General features: G+C 37.5%; 1 protein-coding gene and 1 pseudogene across 1 annotated transcript in view; both read right to left on the minus strand.

The window, feature by feature from the left end:
* Positions 1 to 21,133, minus strand: part of MYO5C (myosin VC) — a 123,764-nt gene that overhangs the window by 8,164 nt on the left and 94,467 nt on the right. The gene's annotated exons all lie outside the window — the stretch shown is intronic.
* On the minus strand, positions 1,326 to 20,524 carry LOC143656518 (inositol polyphosphate multikinase pseudogene; annotated as a pseudogene).

Below are 21,133 nucleotides of genomic sequence, written 5' to 3' on the forward strand. Positions count from 1 at the left end.
GGTTATAAGTGACTCAAAATGTAAGCAGTGAAAACATAAACATCAAATATATTTGCAAATTTAATTTCAAAGTTGTAAATGTTTTTAATGACAAATAATTTTTTTAAAAGGTGGTGGATATGAAACAGACAATACCTGAAAATCTAATTTTTTCCAGGAGAAGTGGCTTTGACACCCAGCACACATGGAATTAAATTATAATAAATTTCTGTGCTGAATATGACATAAAACTGTTTTAAATAAGAGTGAAATGAAAGCAAGGATTTGGCTATGCACCCAACACTATTTGTCTAGCTAACAAAGAGATAGTATTTCAACACTCACACGATTGGATGCTGTTATTACTTTGCTTATTAGAATTCCGAGAACACTATTTAGCAACAAATGTTTATATTATTACTTAACTAAATGAGGGCATAATTTAAAAACCTCAAAATTTATTTAAAGGAAAAATAAGACAAAGCTTCAATCATTTATCTTTTTGAAACTGCAATTAGAGAAAAAAGTATTATATTGTTTACAAAACTTGTTATAATGTATTGAACATATATTTCACTTTTCCCATAAATGAAAGATTTCAGAAGAAAAATACTTTGTTTTCTGCAATTAACCTCTCTTTTCCTAATCTGGGCAAGAATAATTAGTGCCATTAATTTCAAGATTTTTGTTGTTATTCATTCCAATATCTTTTTCATGAAGTATGTACTTTTTTCAAAAATATATGCATGGAAATTAAAGGGAAAGCCTGGTTTTGAAATGCAGCAATCATTTCACTAAGAAGCACCTTCTGATATGCTGGTCTTAACTTTTAATATAGAACTTAAACAGTACTTATTTCTGAAGTGGAACTTTCTCCAATTTTAATAACTTCATATATAGCAATACTATAGACATCAACCTATGTTTTCTAGATTTCTGTGGGAGTTATAATAACTAAATAGTTTATATATGGTTCATTGTCAAATTTGGGTGGACTGAGATTTCTTGATAAATTGGTACACAAAGGTAACTAAATTCTTAATGACTGAATAATGGTTAGTATCTTGCTTGAGTCAAATAGATGTTTAAGACACGTACCACCACATTCCCTGCTTATTGCTTAATATTCCTAAGTTTCTTTACTCTTCATGGTTTTATAATGAACAAATAGTTAGTTTTCCTGAGTAAGATGATTAAAAAGTTATCCCTTCTATCAAAAGTATAAAGACAAATAAAATACAGACACACAGTACAAATTTTGCACATAGCATTGCAAGTGCAGAGATAGGGACTGTTGTTCTTCATTATAATTGGTCCACACCTTAAAAAAGATTGCAGTAAAGTATTCAATTATCTAAGATACTTCACAGCACAGTAATTAAATGCTTTAGCCCACACATATCCATCATCTTCTGTGTTGCTAGGGAACACATGCGCAAAATCTATCAATCACACTTCTACTTCTGCAACTTCTTGGCAACCAGTGGGAAGATGGTAGAAAGTTTTTTCCAGTTTGGAAAATATGTTTCCTTTTAAAGTTCCTCTGACATGCTCTTCCACCCATAGCCTCGCCCCATACTTTCAACTTTCAAAGAAGTCTGACTGTGATGACTTTTAGAATACATTTTTCTGTGACAAGCACACATTTTAGAAAATCTTTTACCTACAGAAGCCTCTATTTTTTCCATTTGTCATGGAACTTGACACATGAAAGCTATTATTGTACTCCAGTATTTCTGTATCTAACTGTTGTCCTTTGGACAAAATCTTTTCTGCCAAAGTTTTGTCATTCAATTTTGTTATGGTTGGCTGAGATGAGCCTTCATAAACAAACAATAATGAACATGTGTAAAAGTTAAGCTGCTTCAGGCTTTCAAACCACTATGAAATTTTCTCAATCTTCTGAATACTGGCAGCAACACCATCTTTTCCTAATCAGAACCCTGGATGCCTTAATTTGGACATTTTTACAGACTTGCTTTAATTGGGGCATTTTCTCGGACTTAGTACTGTAAACTACCAACTTTTTAAATTTCCCTTTTTACAAGCCATTTCATTTCTGGTGTATTATATGCTGGCAGCTAGCAAACAAGAATACTATGGAAACTACAATCCACAGGAGGCTGGTCCAATCTTGCAGCCTGAACCCAAGGCTTTCATTTCCAATAAAACAAAAACATCAACATTTTCCATAGGATTTTCAGACCCAGAGTCTTTGGCCATAATATTTTAAATATCCAGAATAAAATCCAATACTTGATTTATAAAGAAATAGGAAAATCTCAACTCACATTAAAAAAGATAACATACCAACACCAAGATGTCAAAGATGTTGGAATTATCTAAGACTTTAGAATAGTTATAAAAATGCTCCAAAAATAAGGGCAAATTCTCTTGAAATGAATAGAAAGATAGAAATTCTAAGAAAATAAATACAAAGATGTGAAAAACCAAGTGGAGATTTTGGAACTGAAAAGACAATAACTGAAATAAAATCACTCCATGGATGGATTTAGTAGCAGGATAGAGATAATAGAAAAAGTGAACTTGAAGATAGAGCAATAGAAATTATCCAATCTGAACAACAGAGAGAAAAAAAATTGAAAAAAAAGAACAGAAATTTAGGGACCTGTGGAATAATAATGAAAGGTCTAATACACATGTCACTGGAATCACAGAAGGAGAGGAGAAATTGATGCAGACAAAAATATTTGAAGAAATATATCTGAACACTCCCCAAATTTGGTGAAAGACGTATACCTACATATTCATGAAGCTCAGGAAACAGGCTGAACCCAGAGAAATCAATATCCAGACATATCATAATCAAACTGTGCAAACTAAACGCAATGAAAAAAATCTCAGAAGTAATTAGAGAAAAACTGTGTATTACTTATAGGGGAACAATGATTTAAATGACTGTGGGGATTTCTCATTAGAAGCCATGGAAGCTAGGAAAAAAGTGAAACAACTTTGTAAAAGCAATGAATGAAAATAACTGTTAACCCAAAATTCTATATCCTGCAAAAATACCCTTCAGGAAAAAAGCTGAAATGAAGACATCCCTAGATAGAGGAAAACTGAGAGAATTCATTGCCAGTGGACCTACTCTAAAAAGATTACTAAAAGTTCTTCTGACAGGGGGAATTGATACTAGAAGAAAACTTGGAATATTAGTGTACTGGTTTGAAACTGTTATACCCCAGAAAAGCTATTTTCTTTTACCTCTAATCTAATCTTGTGGCGGCAGACCTATTGTTTTGAGTGGAATCTTTGATTAAGTTGTTTCCATGGGAGATGTGATACATCCAATTGTGGGTGGGACCTTTTCATTATATTATCTCCATGGAGGTATGCCCCCACCTACCCATCTAAGGTGTGTCTTATTCATTTACTAGAGTCCTTAAAAGAACCAACACAGGGAAACATTTGGGAAAAAGCTCAGACATAGACCTTTGGAGAGCCAACATAGAAAGTCACTAGAATCAGAAGGTGATAGCAACACAACCTGGGAGCCAAAGGACCAGGAGATGCCAGCCACATCACTTTCCATGTGACAGACATCAGTCTTTCTTCAGAGTCAATGTATCTTTCTTTGTGGCCTTAGAACTATAAACTTGTAAATTAATAAATCCCCTTTATAAAAGCCAATCCATTTCTGGCACATTGCATTCCAGGAGCATTAGCAAACTGAAGCAATCAGGAATAAAGGGGGAGCAACAGAAATGGTAAATATCTAATAGAATAAATAGATAAATATAATATAATATAATATATATTATATAATATAGAATAGAATAGAATAGAATATTCTTCTATTGAACTCCTATAGAGGTCTTTAAAATGTTTGATGGTTTAAAACAAAATGAGGAGGGTGCGAGGGTAGTTCAGTGGTAGAATTCACACCTGCCATGCAAGAAACCTGTATTCAATTCCTGGCCCATCCACTTCCCAAACACACCAACAAACCAAGAAAACAAACAAACAAAATCAACAACTGGTGCTGCACTAATGGGGTACTCACGTGGAAAAAGAATGAAATGTGACCCTACCATATAGAATACAAAAAGAAAAAAGTAACTGTTGATAGAGCTTGTGATGTATATAGATGTAATACATAAAACAACTATCACACAAATTAGAGAGGGTCGAAAAGGGCCTATATGATGGTAAGGTTTCTACATTCCCCTTGAGGTGATGAAATATTGATTCTAAATATTGAAAATATTCAAAATATTGATTTTAAAAGTTAAATACAATACTGTAGTCCCTAGAGCAAACACTTAAAAAGATAGAAGGAGATATAGTGAAGAACACAATAGAGTAATTAAAACGGTGTACTAAATATACCAAAATAACCCAGCAGATGGCAAAAACAGGTAAAGAGAGAAACAAATAATAGATAGAACAAGAAGAAAATAATAATACAGACCTAAATCTAAGCATATAAATAATTACATTAAATGAAAATAGTCTAAACATCACAATAAAAAAACAGAGATTACTTCGTTGCTGCTTACAAGAAACTCATTTCAGATATAACATGCATAGTTTATGGTATATTAGAGGGGCTAGAGAGAATACCTAAACTGTTGAACTGTATTCCTATAGCCTTGATTCTTGAAGACAATTGTGTAACTATATAGTTTTTACAATGTGACTATGTAATTGTGATCACCTTGGCCCAATACTCCTTTTATACAGTGTATGGACATATGAGTAAAAAAATCAGAATAAAAATAAATAAATAATAGAGGAGTGGGATAAGGGGTAAAAACAAAAATTGGGTAGATTAAAATATTAGTGGTCAATGAGAGAGAGGGATAAGGGGTATGGGATATATGAGTTTTTTCTTTTTAATTCTTTTCTGGAGTGACACAAATGTTCTAAAATGATCATGATGATGAGTATACAACTATGTGATGATATTTTGAGCCACTGATTGTATACTTTGTATGGACTGCTTGTGTGAAGATATCTCAATTATATATACATATATATAATACAGGTAGACTGAAAAGTAAAAGAATGGGAAAATATATACTATGAGAACACTAATCAAAACAAAGCTAGAATGGCTATACTAATGTCAGACAATATAGACTTCAGAGCAAAGAAAATTACCAGGAGTAAAGAGGGGCACTACATGATAAGAGGTTCAACTCACTAGAAGACATAATGGAATGCCCCTAACCACAAAGCTGCAAAATGCATGAAGCAAAAACTGACAGACTGAAAGAAACAAAGCTACAAAAAAGCTAGAGGCTTCGATACTCCTCTCAGTAATTAATAGAGCTACTAGAGAGAAAATCAGCAATGATACAGGAGAACTGAACACTACCATCAAAAAACTGGATCTAACATTTAGAGAACACTCCCCTCATCAGCAGGGTATATATATTCTTTTTTTTTTATATGAACTTAAAAAAAATTTATTTATTAATTAAAAGAATAAAGAAACAAAATAAAACAACATAATCAGTAATTCACAATATCATCACTTAGTTGCATAGTCATCATTTCTTAGAACATTTGCATTAATTCAGAAAAAGAAATAAAAAGATAATAGAGGGAGAAGATGGAGGCTTAGTAAGACGCGCGGGTCTTAGTTCCTCCTCCAGAACAGCAACTAAAGAAACAGAAACGATACAAAACAGCTCCCAGAGCCACGACAGAGACCAAAAAGACAGCGTACCCCATTCTGGAACGGCTGAACGGGCAGGGAGAATCTTCTGTGGTGAGATCACTGAGGGGCGCGCGTTTCCCCGGGCCGGGGCGGCTGGCGACCGGGGTCCCTTCCACACACGTGGCTTTCCGGTCCGACTAGGAACGTTGGATAGCGGGGCCCTCCCGCCACGCTTGGAGTCTCGGGCCGGCTGGGCAATATGGACCAGCACTCCCCCAAGCTGCGGTGGCCGGCGCCCCCCCTCCACGCACAGTTTCCCGGGCTGACTGCGAGATTCGGATTGGCACCTCCCCCAAGCCGCTTCGGCTGGCGACCCGCCCCCACAGCGAAAGTTTTCCAAAGTTAAAGGAGCCACAGCAGCTTTTACTGGTGGGACCCACAGACAGATGAGCGCCACGAGCGCCACCTACTGGGCAGGATAAGAAAAACAGAGCCCAGAGATTTCACAGAAAAATCTTTCAACCAGCTGTGTCCCACATCCAGGGAAATCTGATTAAATGCCCAGATACCAGCAGAAAATAACGGATCACGCTCGGAAAATTGAAGATATGGCCCAGTCAAAGGAACAAACCAATAGTTCAAATGAGATACAGGAGCTGAGACAACTAATGCTGAATATACGAACAGAAATGGAAAACCTCTTCAAAAACCAAATCAATAAATTGAGGGAGGACATGAAGAAGACATGGGCTGAACAAAAAGAAGAAATAGAAAATCTGAAAAAACAAATCACAGAACTTATGGGAGTGAAGGACAAAGCAGAAAAGATGGAAAAAACAATGGATACCTACAATGGTAGATCTAAAGAGACAGAAGCTACAATTAGTGAACTGGAGGATGGAACATCTGAATTCCAAAAAGAAACAGAAACTATAGGGAAAAGAATGGAAAAACTTGAGCAGGGGATCAAGGAACTGAATGACAATATGAAGCGCACAAATATACGTGTTGTGGGTGTCCCAGAAGGAGAAGAGAAGGGAAAAGGAGGAGAAAAACTAATGGAAGAAATTATCACTGAAAATTTCCCAACTCTTATGAAAGACCTAAAATTACAGATCCAAGAAGTGCAGCACACCCCAAAGAGAATAGACCCAAATAGGCGTTCTCCAAGACACTTACTAGTTAGAATGTCAGAGGTCAAAGAGAAAGAGAGGATCTTGAAAGCAGCAAGAGAAAAGCAATCCATCACATACAAGGGAAACCCAATAAGGTTATGTGTAGATTTCTCAGCAGAAACCATGGAAGCTAGAAGACAGTGGGATGATATATTTAAATTACTAAAAGAGAAAAACTGCCAACCAAGACTTCTATATCCAGCAAAATTGTCCTTCAAAAATGAAGGAGAAATTAAAACATTTACAGACAAAAAGTCACTGAGAGAATTTGTGACTAAGAGACCAGCTCTGCAAGAAATACTAAAGGGAGCACTAGAGTCAGATACGAAAAGACAGAAGAGAGAGGTATGGAGAAAAGTGTACAAAGAAGGAAAATCAGATATGATATATATAATACAAAAGGCAAAATGGTAGAGGAAAATATTATCCAAACAGTAATAACACTAAAAGTTAATGGACTGAATTCCCCAATCAAAAGACACAGACTGGCAGAATAGATTACGACCCAGCAATACCACTGCTAGGTATCTACTCAAAGGACTTAAGGGCAAAGACACAAACGGACATTTGCACACCAATGTTTATAGCAGCATTATTTACAATTGCAAAGAGATGGAAACAGCCAAAATGTCCATCAACAGACCAGTGGCTAAACAAACTGTGGTATATACCTACGATGGAATATTATGCAGCTTTAAGACAGAATAAACTTATGAAGCATGTAATAACATGGATGGACCTAGAGACATTATGCTGAGTGAGTCTAGCCAAAAACTAAAGGACAAATACTGTATGGCCCCACTGATGTGAACTGACATTTGAGAATCAACTTGGAATATATCATTGGTAACAGAGACCAGCAGGAGTTAGAAACAGGGTAAGATAATGGGTAATTGGAGCTGAAGGGATACAGACTTGCAACAGGTCTAGATACAAAAACTCAAAAATGGACACCACAATAATACCTAATTGTAATGTAACTATGTTAAAACACTGAATGAAGCTGCATCTGAACTATAGTTTTTTTGTTGTTGTTCTTTGTTTGTTTGTATCTTTTGTTTTTGTTTTTTTTTCTTTTTCCTTTTTATATATATATATTTTATTATTATTATTATTATTATTGTAATTTTCTTCTCTATATTAACATTCTATATCTTTTTCTGCTGTTTTGCTAGTTCTTTTCCTAAATCGATGCAAATGTACTAAGAAAGGATGATCATACATCTATGTGATGATATTAAGAACTACTGAGTGCATATGCAGAATGGAATGACTTCTAAATGTTGTGTTAATTTCTTTTCTTTTTTTTAATTAATAAAAAAAATTTAAAAAAAAGATAGCAGAAAAAGAAAGAAAATGAACACAGGAAAGAAAAAAAAAGATTATACCTAGTATACCCCTTACCCTTTGCTTTCATTGATCACTCGCATTTAAACTAAATTTATTTTAGCATTTGTTCCCCCTATTATTTATTTTTATTCCATATGTTCTACTCCTTTGTTGATAAGGTAGATAAAAGGAGCATCAGACACAAGGTTTTCACAATCACACAGTCACATTGTGACAGCTGTATCATTCAATCATCCTCAAGAAACATGGCTACTGGAACACAGCTCTACATTTTCAGGCAGTTCCCTCCAGCCTCTCTATTACATCTTGAATAACAACAGGATATCTACTTGATGCATAAGAATAACCTCCAGGATAACCTCTTGACTCTGTTTGGAATCTTTCAGCTATTGACACTTTGTCTCAGTTCCCTCTTCCCCCTTTTGGTCGAGAAGGTTTTCTCAATCCCTTGATGCTAAATCTCAGCTCAATCTAGGGTTCTGCGCAATCCCTTGATGTTAAGTCTCCGTTCATTCCAAGATCTCTGTCCGACGTTGCCAGGAAGGTCCACACCCCTGGGAGTCATGTCCCAAGTAGAGAGGGGTAGGGTGGTGAGACTGCTTATTGTGTTGGCTGGAGAGAGGGGCCACATCTGAGCCACAAAAGAGGCTCTCATGGGGGTGACTCTTAGGCCTAAATTTTAAGTAGACTTGACCTATTCTTTGCGGGGTTAAGTTTCATAAGAACAAACCCCAAGACTGGGGGCTCTGCCTATAGCTTTGGTTGTCCACACTGCTTGTGAGAATATCAAGAATTCAACTTGGGGAAGTTGACTTTCTCCCCATTCTCACCACTCCCCAAAGGGGGCTTTGCCAATACTTTTCCATTCACTGATCGAATCACTCTGGGATTCATCGGGGCATCCCTCTGGACAAACCAGCAAAATCTCATGTCCTACCTGCGAATTTCAAGTACTTACGGCGTTCAATCAAATTATCTACATAAGTTATATTAGGAAATGCACTAGTCAAAATATAAACTTTGTAACTAATAAACATTTTTTGCTTTAGTCTAACACAGGTGACATTTAAAAATATTAATTACCATCTATTTCCAGTACCCTGCAATAATGACATTCCTTTGTTCTTCCTCATGCAAAAGCATTTTTAAAATTGTACCTTGTACATTTCACTACTATTATACACTCTAGGCATTCCTAGATTATACCATCTCAATCTTTAATATCTATCTCTTCCTGATTTCATTTATGTCCCCAGCCCTCCTACCTCTATCATTCTCACATGCAGCTTCATTCAGTGTTTTAACATAATTATATTACCGTTAGCTAGTATTGTGCTGTCCATTTCTGAGTTTTTGTATCCAGTCCTGTTGCACAGTCTGTATCCCTTCAGTTCCAATTACCCAATATCTTACCCTATTTCTATCTCATGATGGCCTCTGTTATGAACAAAATATTCCAAGTTTATTCACTAATGTCAGTTCATATCAATGAGACCATACAGTATTTGTCCTTTAGTTTTTGGCTAGTCTCACTCCGCATAATGTTCTCAAGGTCCACCCATGTTGTTACATACTTCATAAGTTTATTCTGTCTTAAAGCTGCATAATATTCCATCATATGTATATACCACAGTTTGTTAGCCACTGGTCTGTTGATGGACATTTTGGCTGTTTCCATCTCCTTGCAATTGTAAATAATGCTGCTATAAACATTGGTGTGCAAATGTCTGTTTGTGTCTTTGTCCTTATGTCCTCTGAGTAGATGCCTAGCAATGGTATTGCTGGGTCGTATGGCAATTCTATATTCAGCTTTTTGAGGAACCGCCAAACTGCCTTCCACAGTGGTTGCACCATTTGACATTCCCACCAACAGTGGATCACTGTGCCTCTTTCTCCACATCCTCTCCAGCACTTGTCATTTTCTGTTTTGTTGATAATGGCCATTCTGGTGGGTGTGAGATGATATCTCATTGTGGTTTTGATTTCCATTTCTCTAATGGCCAGGGACATCGAACATCTCTTCATGTGCCTTTTGGCCATTTGTATTTCCTCTTCTGAGAGTTGTCTGTTCAAGTCTTTTTCCCATTTTGTAATTGGATTGGCTGTCTTTTTGTTGTTGAGTTGAACAATCTCTTTATAAATTCTGGATACTAGACCTTTATCTGATGCGTTATTTCCAAATATTCTCTTCCATTGTGTAGGCTGTCTTTCTACTTTCTTGATGAAGTTCTTTGATGCAAAAAAGTTTAATTCTGAGGAGTTCCCATTTCTTTCTTTCTTTCTTCAGTGCTCTTGCTTTAGGTGTAAGGTCTATAAAACCACCTCCAATTATAAGATTTATAAGATATTTCCCTACATTTTACTCTAACTGTTTTATGGTCTTAGACCTGATGTTTAGATCACTGATCCATTTTGAGTTAACTTTTGTATAGGGTGTGAGATACAGGTCCTCTTTCATTCTTTTGCATACGGATATCCAGTTCTATAGGCACCATTTATTGAAGAGACTGTTATGTCCCAGGTGAGTTGGCTTGACTGCCTTATCAAAGATCAAATGTCCATAGATGAGAGGGTCTATATCTGAACACTCTATTCGATTCCATTGGTCAATATATCGATCTTTATGCCAGTACCATGCTGTTCTGACCACTGTGGCTTCATAATATGCCTTAAAGTCAGGCAGCATGAGACCTCCAGCTTCGTTTTTTTTTCCTCAAGATACTTTTAGCAATTCAGGGCACACTGCCCTTCCAGATAAATTTGCTTATTGGTTTTTCTATTTCTGAAAAGTAAGTTGTTGGGATTTTGATTGGTATTGCGTTGAATCTGTAAATCAATTTAGGTAGGATTGACATCTTAACTATATTTAGTCTTCCAATCTATGAACACGGTATGCCCTTCCATCTATTTAGGTCTTCTGTGATTTCTTTTAACAGTTTCTTGTAGTTTTCTTTGTATAGATCTTTTGTCTCTTTAGTTAAATTCATTCCTAAGTATTTTATTCTTTTAGTTACAATTGTAAACGGAATTCGTTTCTTGATTTCCCCCTCAGATTGTTCATTACTAGTGTATAGTAACCCTACAGATTTTTGAATGTTGATCTTGTAACCTGCCACTTTGCTGTACTCATTTATTAGCTCTAGTAGTTTTGTTGCGGATTTTTCCGGGTTTTCGACGTATAGTATCATATCGTCTGCAAACAGTGATAGTTTTACTTCTTCCTTTCCAATTTTGATGCCTTGTATTTTTTTTTCTTGCCTAATTGCTCTGGCTAGAACTTCCAACATGATGTCGAATAACAGTGGTGATAGTGGACATCCTTGTCTTGTTACTGATCTTAGGGGGAAAGTTTTCAATTTTTCCCCATTGAGGATGATATTAGCTGTGGGTTTTTCATATATTCCCTCTATCATTTTAAGTAAGTTCCCTTGTATTCCTATCCTTTGAAGTGTTTTCAACAGGAAAGGATGTTGAATTTTGTCAAATGCCTTCTCTGCATCAATTGAGATGATCATGTGATTTTTCTGCTTTGATTTGTTGATATGGTGTATTACATTAATTGATTTTCTTATGTTGAACCATCCTTGCATACCTGGGATGAATCCTCCTTGGTCATGATGTATAATTCTTCTAATGTGTTGCTGGATTTGATTTGCTAGAATTTTGTTGAGGATTTTTGCATCTATATTCATTAGAGAGATTGGTCTGTAGTTTTTTTTTTTTTGTAATATCTTTGTCTGGCTTTGGTATGAGGGTGATGTTGGCTTCATAGAATGAATTAAGTAGCTTTCCCTCCACTTCAATTTTTTGAAGAGTTTGAGCAGGGTTGGTACTAGTTCTTTCTGGAATGTTTGGTAGAATTCACATGTGAAGCCATCTGGTCCTGGACTTTTCTTTTTGGGAAGCTTTTGAATGACTAATTCAATCTCTTAACTTGTGATTGGTTTGTTGAGGTCATCTATTTCTTCTTGAGTCGAAGTTGGTTGTTCATGTCTTTCCAGGAACCTGTCCATTTCATCTACATTGTTGTATTTATTAGCGTAAAGTTGTTCATAGTATCCCGTTATTACCTCCTTTATTTCTGTGGGGTCAGTGGTTATGTCTCCTCTTCCATTTCTGATCTTATTTATTTGCATCCTCTCTCTTCTTTTTGTCAATCTTGCTAAGGGCCCATCAATCTTATTGTTTTTCTCATTGAACCAACTTCTGGTTTTATTGATTTTCTCAATTGTTTTCATGTTCTCAATTTCATTTATTTCTGCTCTAATCTTTGTCATTTCTTTCCTTTTGCTTGCTTTGGGGTTAGTTTGCTGTTCTTTCTCTAGTTCTTCCAAGTGGACAGTTAATTCCTGTATTTTTGCCCTTTCTTCTTTTTTGATATAGGCATTTAGAGCAATAAATTTCCCTCTTAGCACTGCCTTTGTTGCATCCCATAAGTTTTGATATGTTGTGTTTTCATTTTCATTTGCCTCGAGATATTTACTGATTTCTCTTGTAATTTCTTCCTTGACCCACTGGTTGTTTAAGAGTGTGTTGTTGAGCCTCCATGTATTTGTGAATTTTCTGGCACTCCGCCTATTATTGATTTCCAACTTCATTCCCTTATGATCTGAGAAAGTGTTGTGTATGATTTCAATCTTTTTAAATTTGTTGAGACTTGCTTTTTGACCCAGCATATGGTCTATCTTTGAGAATGATCCATGAGCACTTGAAAAAAAGGTGTATCCTGCTGTTGTGGGGTGTAATGTCCTATAAATGTCTGTTAGGTCTAGCTCATTTATAGTAATATTCAGATTCTCTATTTCTTTATTGCTCCTCTGTCTAGATGTTCTGTCCATTGATGAGAGTGGTGAATTGAAGTCTCCAACTATTATGGTATATGTGTCTATTTTCAGTGTTTGCAGTGTACTCCTCACGTATTTTGGGGCATTCTGGTTCGGTGCCTAAATATTTATGATTGTTATGTCTTCTTGTTTAATTGTTCCTTTTATTAGTATATAGTGTCCTTCTTTGTCTGTTTTAACTGTTTTACACTTAAAGTCTAATTTTTTGGATATTAGTATAGCCACTCCTGCTATTTTCTGGTTGTTATTTGCATGAAATATCTTTTCCCAACCTTTCACTTTCAACCTATGTTTATCTTTGGGTCTAAGATGTGTTTCCTGTAGACAGCATATAGAAGGATCCTGTTTTTTAATCCATTCTGCCAGTCTATGTCTTTTGATGGGGAATTCAGTCCATTAACATTTAGAGTTATTACTGTTTGGATAATATTTTCTTCTACCATTTTGCCTTTTGTATTATATATATCATATCTGACTTTCTTTCTTTCTACACTCTTCTCCATGCCTCTCTCTTCTGTCTTTTTGTATCTGACTCTAGTGCTCCCTTTAGTATTTCTTGCAGAGCTGGTCTCTTGGTCACAAATTCTCTCAGTGACTTTTTGTCTGAGAATGTTTTAATTTCTCCCTCATTTTTGAAGGACAATTTTGCTGGATATAGGAGTCTTGGTTGGCAGTTTTTCTCTTTTAGTAACTTAAATATATCATCCCACTGTCTTCTAGCTTCCATGGTTTCTGCTGAGAAATCTACACATAGTCTTATTGGGTTTCCCTTGTATGTGATGGATTGCTTCTCTCTGCTGCTTTCTCTTTGACCTCTGACATTCTAACTAGTAAGTGTCTTGGGGAACGCCTATTTGGGTCTAATCTCTTTGGGGTGCGCTGTACTTCTTGGATCTGTAATTTTAGGTCTTTCATAGGAGTTGGGAAATTTTCAGTGATAATTTCTTCCATTAGTTTTTCTCCTCCTTTTCCCTTCTCTTCTCCTTCTGGGACACCCACAACACGTATATTTGTGCAGTTCACATTGTCCTTTAGTTCCCTGATACCCTGTTCAAATTTTTCCATTCTTTTCCAGATAGTTTCTGTTTCTTTTTGGAATTCAAATGTTCCATCCTCCAAATCACTAATTCTATCTTCTGTCTCTTTAAATCTATCATTGTAGGTATCCATTGTTTTTTCCATCTTTTCTACTTTATCCTTCACTTCCATAAGCTCTGTGATTTGTTTTCAGTTTTTCTATTTCTTCTTTTTGATCAGCCCATGTCTTCTTCATGTCCTCCCTCAATTTATCGATTTCATTTTTGAAGAGGTTTTCCATTTCTGTTCGTATATTCAGCATTAGTTGTTTCAGCTCCTGTATCTCATTTGAACTATTGGTTTGTTCCTTTGACTGGGCCATGTTTTCAATTTTCTGAGCGTGATCCGTTATCTTCTGCTGGCGTCTGGGCATTTAGTCAGATTTCCCTGGGTGTTGGACCCCACAGGTTGAAAGATTTTTCTGTGAAATCTCTGGGTTCTGTTTTTCTTATCCTGCCCAGTAGGTGGCGCTCGTGGCACAATTTGTCTACGGGTTCCACCAGTGAAAGTTGCTGTGGGTCCTTTAACTCTGGAAAACTCTCGCCGTAGGGGAGGTTCGGCAGCCGAAGTGTCTTCAAAGAGTGCCAGCCGGCCCGGGGTTCCGAACGCGGGGAGGGCGCCGGCTGCCGCAGCACGGGAGATTGCCCGACCGAATTTCCTAGTCGGCCCAGGGCGCCAAGTGTGGCAGGAGGGCACCAGCTGTCGCAGCCTGGGAGAGTGCACTATTCCCAACCGGACCGGGGAGTCACGTGTTTGGAAGGGACCCCCCGGTCACCGTTCTCCGCATTCTGGGGATTTCCGACCCAACTCTCTCAGTTGGTCCGGGGGGCCTCGCATGGTGGGAGCGCCAGCCGCTGCGGCCCAAGGGGACCGCCTGCCCAATTCTGCCAGCTGGCCTGGGAAGGAGGAAGGGAGGGACTCCGGCCGCTTGCTGTCCCGCCCGGGAAAGCCCACGCTCCTCGGTGATCTCACCGGAGCTGGTTCTCCCAGACAGTCAGCCATTCCAGGATGGGGTACGCCGTCCCTTTGATCTCCGTCCTGGCTCCGGGAGCTGCACTGTATTGTCTCCACTCCCCCAGTAGCTGTTCTGGAGGAGGAAAGGTGAGGGTGGCAAGGCTGTTGAGGCCGGTGGCGGAGGAGCTGGTGAAGGCAGATGTGGGCACGGTGGTGGTTGGAGAGCCGCCCGCTCTGCTAGGCCCCTGACCCCGCCCTCTCCCTCATTTTTGAAGGACAATTTTGCTGGGCATAGAATTCTTGGTTGGCAGTTTTTCTCTTTTAGTAATTTAAATATATCATCCCACTGTCTTCTCGCCTCCATGGTTTCTGCTGAGAATCTACACAGTCTTATTGGGCTTCCCTTGTATGTGATGGATTGCTTTTCTCTTGCTGCTTTCAAGATCCTCTCTTTCTCTTTGACCTCTGACATTCTGACTATTAACTGTCTTGGAGTATGTCTATTTGGATCTATTCTCTTTGGGGTACACTGCACTTCTTGGATCTGTAATTTTAGGTCTTTCATAAGAGTTGGGAAATTTTCAGTGATAATTTCTTCCATTAGTTTTTCTCCTCCTTTTCCCTTCTCTTCTCCTTCTGGGACACCCACAACACGTATATTTGTGCGCTTCATATTGTCATTCAGTTCCCTGAGTCCCTGCTCATATTTTTCCATTTTTTTCCCTATAGTTTCTATATCTTGTTGGATTTCAGGTGTTCCATCCTCCAGTTCACTAATCCTAACCTGTCTCTTGAAATCTACCATTGTAGGTTTCCATTGTTTTTTTCATCTCTTTTACTGTAACTTTCATCCCCATAAGTTCCGTGATTTGTTTTTTCAGACTTTCCATTTCTTCTTTTTGTTCATTCCTTGCCTTCTTCATGTCCTCCCTCAATTCATTGATTTGGTTTTTGACGAGGTTTTCCATGTCTGTTCGTACATTCTGAATTAGTTGTTTCAGCTCCTGTATCTCATTTGAACTATTGGTTTGTTCCTTTGACTGGACCATATCTTCAATTTTCCTGGTGTGATTTGTTATTTTTTGCTGGCATCTAGACATTTAATTACCTTAATTAGTTTATTCTGGAGATTGCTTTCATTTCTCTTACCTAGGGTTTTCTTGCTAGATGAATTTGTTGTCTATCTGTTGTTTGACCTTCAGTTCAGCTTTTTCTGGACCTCTAGCTTAGGTTTTGTTTAACAGAGGATAATTTTTCAGTTCTTGTTTTCTTGTTTCTTGCCCTGCTTGTATAGTGCCTTTTCCCTTCCCACGCTTAGGAGGGTCTACATAGGTATTATAGACTCCAGCTAGGTTTTCCCAGACTAAACTGGCCTCCTATCAGTCACCTGTGTCAGTTTTCCCTGAGGGTGAGACCCAGTAAGTTAAAAGACTTTCCTGTGAAGTCTCTGGGCTCTGTTTTTCTTATTCTGCCCAGTACGTGGTGTGTCTGCCTGCGGGTCACACCAGCAAAAGATGTTGCGGCACTTTTAACTTTGGAAGACTCTCCCTGCTGGGGGTGTGGTGGAGACAGAGGAGAGGTTGTAGGCTGGTTTTAATGGCTTCAAATTGCCAAGCCCTGGGGTCTGAATTCCTTGAGAGAGGGATTCCACCTGAGTTGGGCTTCACTCCTCCCCTGGGGAAGGCACAGGTGGGAGACAGCCCTGAGAGCAGCCCGTTTCTGCCTATGCTTGGGGCAATTGCAGCCTGAGAAGTCCCACCGCTGAACCCAGAGACTGCCAAGTCTCCGTAGAAACACAGCCACTAAAACCTCTGTTTCCTCCCCTTTCCTCTTTTTCCGTGAGCCCAATGCGCAAACTCCACCTTGACCAGGTTTAGAGTCTCTTTCCTTTCCCTCTGGGAAGCCGCCTGTTGGGGAGGGGCGCCGGGCTCCAGCTGCCTTGGCTTGGGGAACTCACGGTTTTCGGGATGCTTGCAGCCGGTCCAGCTGGTCCAGACTGGGGTATGCTGTGTGTCTGGTCACTGACGTGGCTCCAGGAGCTGTTCTGTACTGTTTCTGGTTATTCAGTAGTTGTTCTGGAGGACAAACTAAAATGCGCACATTGCTAAGCCGTCATCTTCAGTATATATATTCTTGCCAAGTGCACATGGAACATTCATGCAGATAGGCCATATTCTGGGTCAAAAAGGAAACCTTAACAAATTCAAAAGACTTGAAATTGCACAAAGTATGAAATCACACAGAATTAATTTAATGGAATTAAAATGAAAATTAATAACAGAAAGAAAATAATATCTTTATATACTCGGAAATTTAAAAAGAATACTTTTCTAAATAATCCATGGGTCAAAGAAGAAACCTCAAAGGAAATTAGAAAATATTTTGAACTGACCAAAAATGTAAATACAACATAACAAATTGTGTGAAATGCAATGAAAGGCCATGCTTAGCAGGAAATTTATAGTTTGTTTAATCCTTACTTAGAAAAGAAGAAAGAGTCCAAAGTCGGTAATCTAAGTGACTATCTTAAGAAACTAGAAAAAGAAGCCTCAAATAAACTCAAAGTAAGAAGAAAGGAAATAATAAAGATCAGAAATGAATGAAATTGAAAACAAAACAGAGAAAAATTAATGAACTGAAAAGCTCATTCTTTGAAAAGGTCAACAAAATTGATAAACCTTTAGTAAGAGTGTCAAAAAACAAAAAGCAAAAAACAAGGGATGACACAGACTACCAATTTCATGAAGAGAAGAGGAGATATAATTGCAGAACCTGCAGAAATTAAAGGGATTATAAAGGAATATTATGAAAAACTCTATGTACACATAAACATAACAACTTAGATGATGTATTCTGCAAACTAAAAACTCATCTATGATGAAATAGATAACTTGATTAGTCCTATAATTCTTCAAGACACTGAACGCAATTTAAAGCTTTCTGAAAAAGAAAATCATCTGTTGTAGCTGCCGCTGATCAGGACTAAAGCATGCATTTCTCTCTGACATCCTAAAACTTCCATTCTATGTTTCCAATCAGTACTTACAGGTGCTCACTTAACTCCCTGGCACTCCATTCAAAGCCGAGTGTTCATTCCCTGCACAAGCCATCAGTTCAACCTTCATTTAAGATCATGCCCATGCCCCTAATTTTTAGTGTGTTGAAAACTAAACAAAATCCAAAACATTGCCTTACAGATTCTTCCCAGATTCCCAAAACACTTTGCTTTCCTGCCCTCAGGCCAGAAAGCAATGTATTTACTTGCACTACCTTATTCTAGGTCCTAATAGAATGGTCATGCTTTTTATCAACAATTACCACACAAAAAAGCCATAATGAAATTTGCTGTAAAAATGCTATTGTGGTGACTATGTGATTTGAAAACCTTGTGTCTGATGCTCCTTTTATCTATGGTATGGACAGATGAGTAAAAAATAGGATTAAAAATATTAACCAAATGTTAAAACAATTTGAGTAGATTGAAATACTAGTGATCAATGAAAGGGAGCGGTAAGAGGTATAAAAAAATAGGGGGAAGAAAGGTTAAAATATATTGGGTAGACAGAAATACTAATGGTCAATGAGAGAGGAGTAAGGGGTATGGTCTGTATGAGTTCTTTCTTTTTATTTCTTTTTCTGGAGTGATGCAAATGTTCTAAAAAATGATCATGGTGATAAGTATACTACTATGTGATGATATTGTGAGCCACTGATTGTACATCATATATGGAATGTTTGTATGTTAAGAATGTTCGTGTTTGTATGTTGTTTTGGCTTGTCAATTAAAAAAATAAAAAATAATAAAAAAAACAAACATAATGAGCAGTTAGATATTGCTACCTACATAACTTACCAAACCCCAACCAGAACCATTCCAGCTAATCCTAAAGAACACCTAGGGCAATATATAAGATTCTACAAAGGTTCCATGCACCAGAGTAACCTTCTAGAAACCTACAACCTTCAGATGGGTCCCTGGACCAGATAAGTCCTGAAATGCAGAGGGGCCAGCTTCTCCAGAACTTCAATTAGTTCCATCCCCCTATCCTATATTATCAACAGCCCCTTCCAATATGAAAAAGTTAGAATGGCCATAGCCCAGATACCCCTAAAGAGTGAGAGAAAGATCAAAGGTGATGGTGGAGTTATATAGAGAAGGTAGGGTTTAACAAATGAGTATGATTGCTGAATCATTATATTGGTATTTCTTTTAGTCTCCAGTATCTTAGAGCAGCTAGAAGTAAAAACCTAAAATTGTGAAAGTGTAACCCATCCCAAACTCTTCAATGTGTTTTGAAATCTATTGCTTTTTTGTATATATGTTATTTTTTACAAATAGGAAAAAAATATTACTTCTAGCTTCCAGTGTTTTGAAGCAGCTAGAAGGAAAAATCTGAAATTGTGGAATGGTAACCCATAACAAACTTTAAAATCTGTTCTGTGTCTACTTGCTGAGGTGGACTTTGAAAATCATTTTTTTCTTTCTTTTCTTTGTATATATGTTATATTTAACAATAAAAAGCGTTTTTAAAACACACACACACACACACACAATGCTATTGTGGGGAATGTGAGCTAAAGCTCCACACAAGACATTCTTTTTAAAATTCTGAACCAGGATTGAAAAGTAGGCACTAGGAAAAGATTTATGCCCTCCCAGGTAATTTTTATTACCATCCCAAACAAACTCAAAGAGCTGATTATGTTTTACTTTTTGGCCTGACAGCCAGGGAGTCCAGAGCCAGTATTCAAGCTATTCTGTCCATGCTTTTGGTTGCCATGCTTTTTTCTTTCCTTTCGTGCTGATTGTGCTCATGTTTTATTCTTCTGTTGTTTGTGTTTTGTTGTAAAGCCACCTCAAATCCTCTATGGGTCTTGCCCATAGCAGGAACTTAATAAGTATCTGAACAAATGCCTATAAAATGTATGTGCTACTTAGAACAAAGCACTATGAAGGTATTACCTTTCTGACGATCACTTTTAGTCAAAGGCAAAAAAGTAATGAGCTCTTGGGGGACAGTTTATCCTCAAAGCAGTTTTTATAGGATCTACAGTTGTGTGCCTCAACTTCTTTCTACTCATGTCCTTCTTCAGTCTTGGACGGCCAACCAATGGACCAAGAGTTGAGTTTAGCAAAGACTTTAATTTTAAACTGGGCTGAAACCTGCCTCAATAGGCTATGAAGCATGTACTCAGAGCTTGTGAAATAACAGAAGTCTTCTCTATTCTCAGTGAAGAAAAAAAAATCTGCAAAGGCTGAATATACCTTCACATCTGAAAATCAGAACCAGATCTCTTGGGAATTTGCCAGCCTGGTTTGTGGGCACATCCAACTCCAAGCTTCACTAATGCTAAAGAGTATAATGGATGCTTTACATTTATTTATTGACACAAGATTTTTTTCATCTACCCTTATATCGTCATCATCAACATCATCATCATCATCATCCCAAGTTCTGATACACTTATGGGTGTCAAGTACATGCACATATTATAAAAATCTTTAATACATACCCCATAGTATGTGTTTCCAAATCACTTGACCAGTGTTAATTCAAATAACAACTCAGCATCAGTGTTTACTCAATTTAGAGATAAAGAAACAGAAGTTGATGCAACTCAAAACTGTGGCTTATGATGTCTTCAGGATGAACTCCAAATGCCATAGTCTGGCATTCGAATTCCTCCCAGTCTGGATCCAACCTACTTCTCTATTCTGAGTCCCCTTAACTTCTGCTTAATCCACATGGAGCTATTAACATTTACCTGAGCAGACAGCCCTACTCAGTTTCTCTACTATGCCTTTACCCGCCTCAATACCCCTACCTGGAACCTTCATCTCCCTTTTCTTTATCACTTAACAAGCAGTTCTTTAGCTTCCCTAGTAATAATCCCATCCGCAATTATCTCTCTCCTCTAAAGTATTTCCCACACTACTTTCTGATGACTTAATCATAGTTGCCTTGAATTGTCTTTTTTAGCTATTTTGAGCTTCTCAACAGCAGGGATAAAATATCATCTTTTCTTTTGTTTCCAGTGTGATAGCTTCAGAGGGCCAGAATTTTAAATACTCAATTATTAGTTCTTAAAACCAGTAGACCAAAGCTTCAAGTTAGCATGGTGTGGAG

Source organism: Tamandua tetradactyla, chromosome 14 (genome assembly GCF_023851605.1).
Source record: "Tamandua tetradactyla isolate mTamTet1 chromosome 14, mTamTet1.pri, whole genome shotgun sequence".
In the NCBI taxonomy this organism is placed as follows: domain Eukaryota; kingdom Metazoa; phylum Chordata; class Mammalia; order Pilosa; family Myrmecophagidae; genus Tamandua; species Tamandua tetradactyla.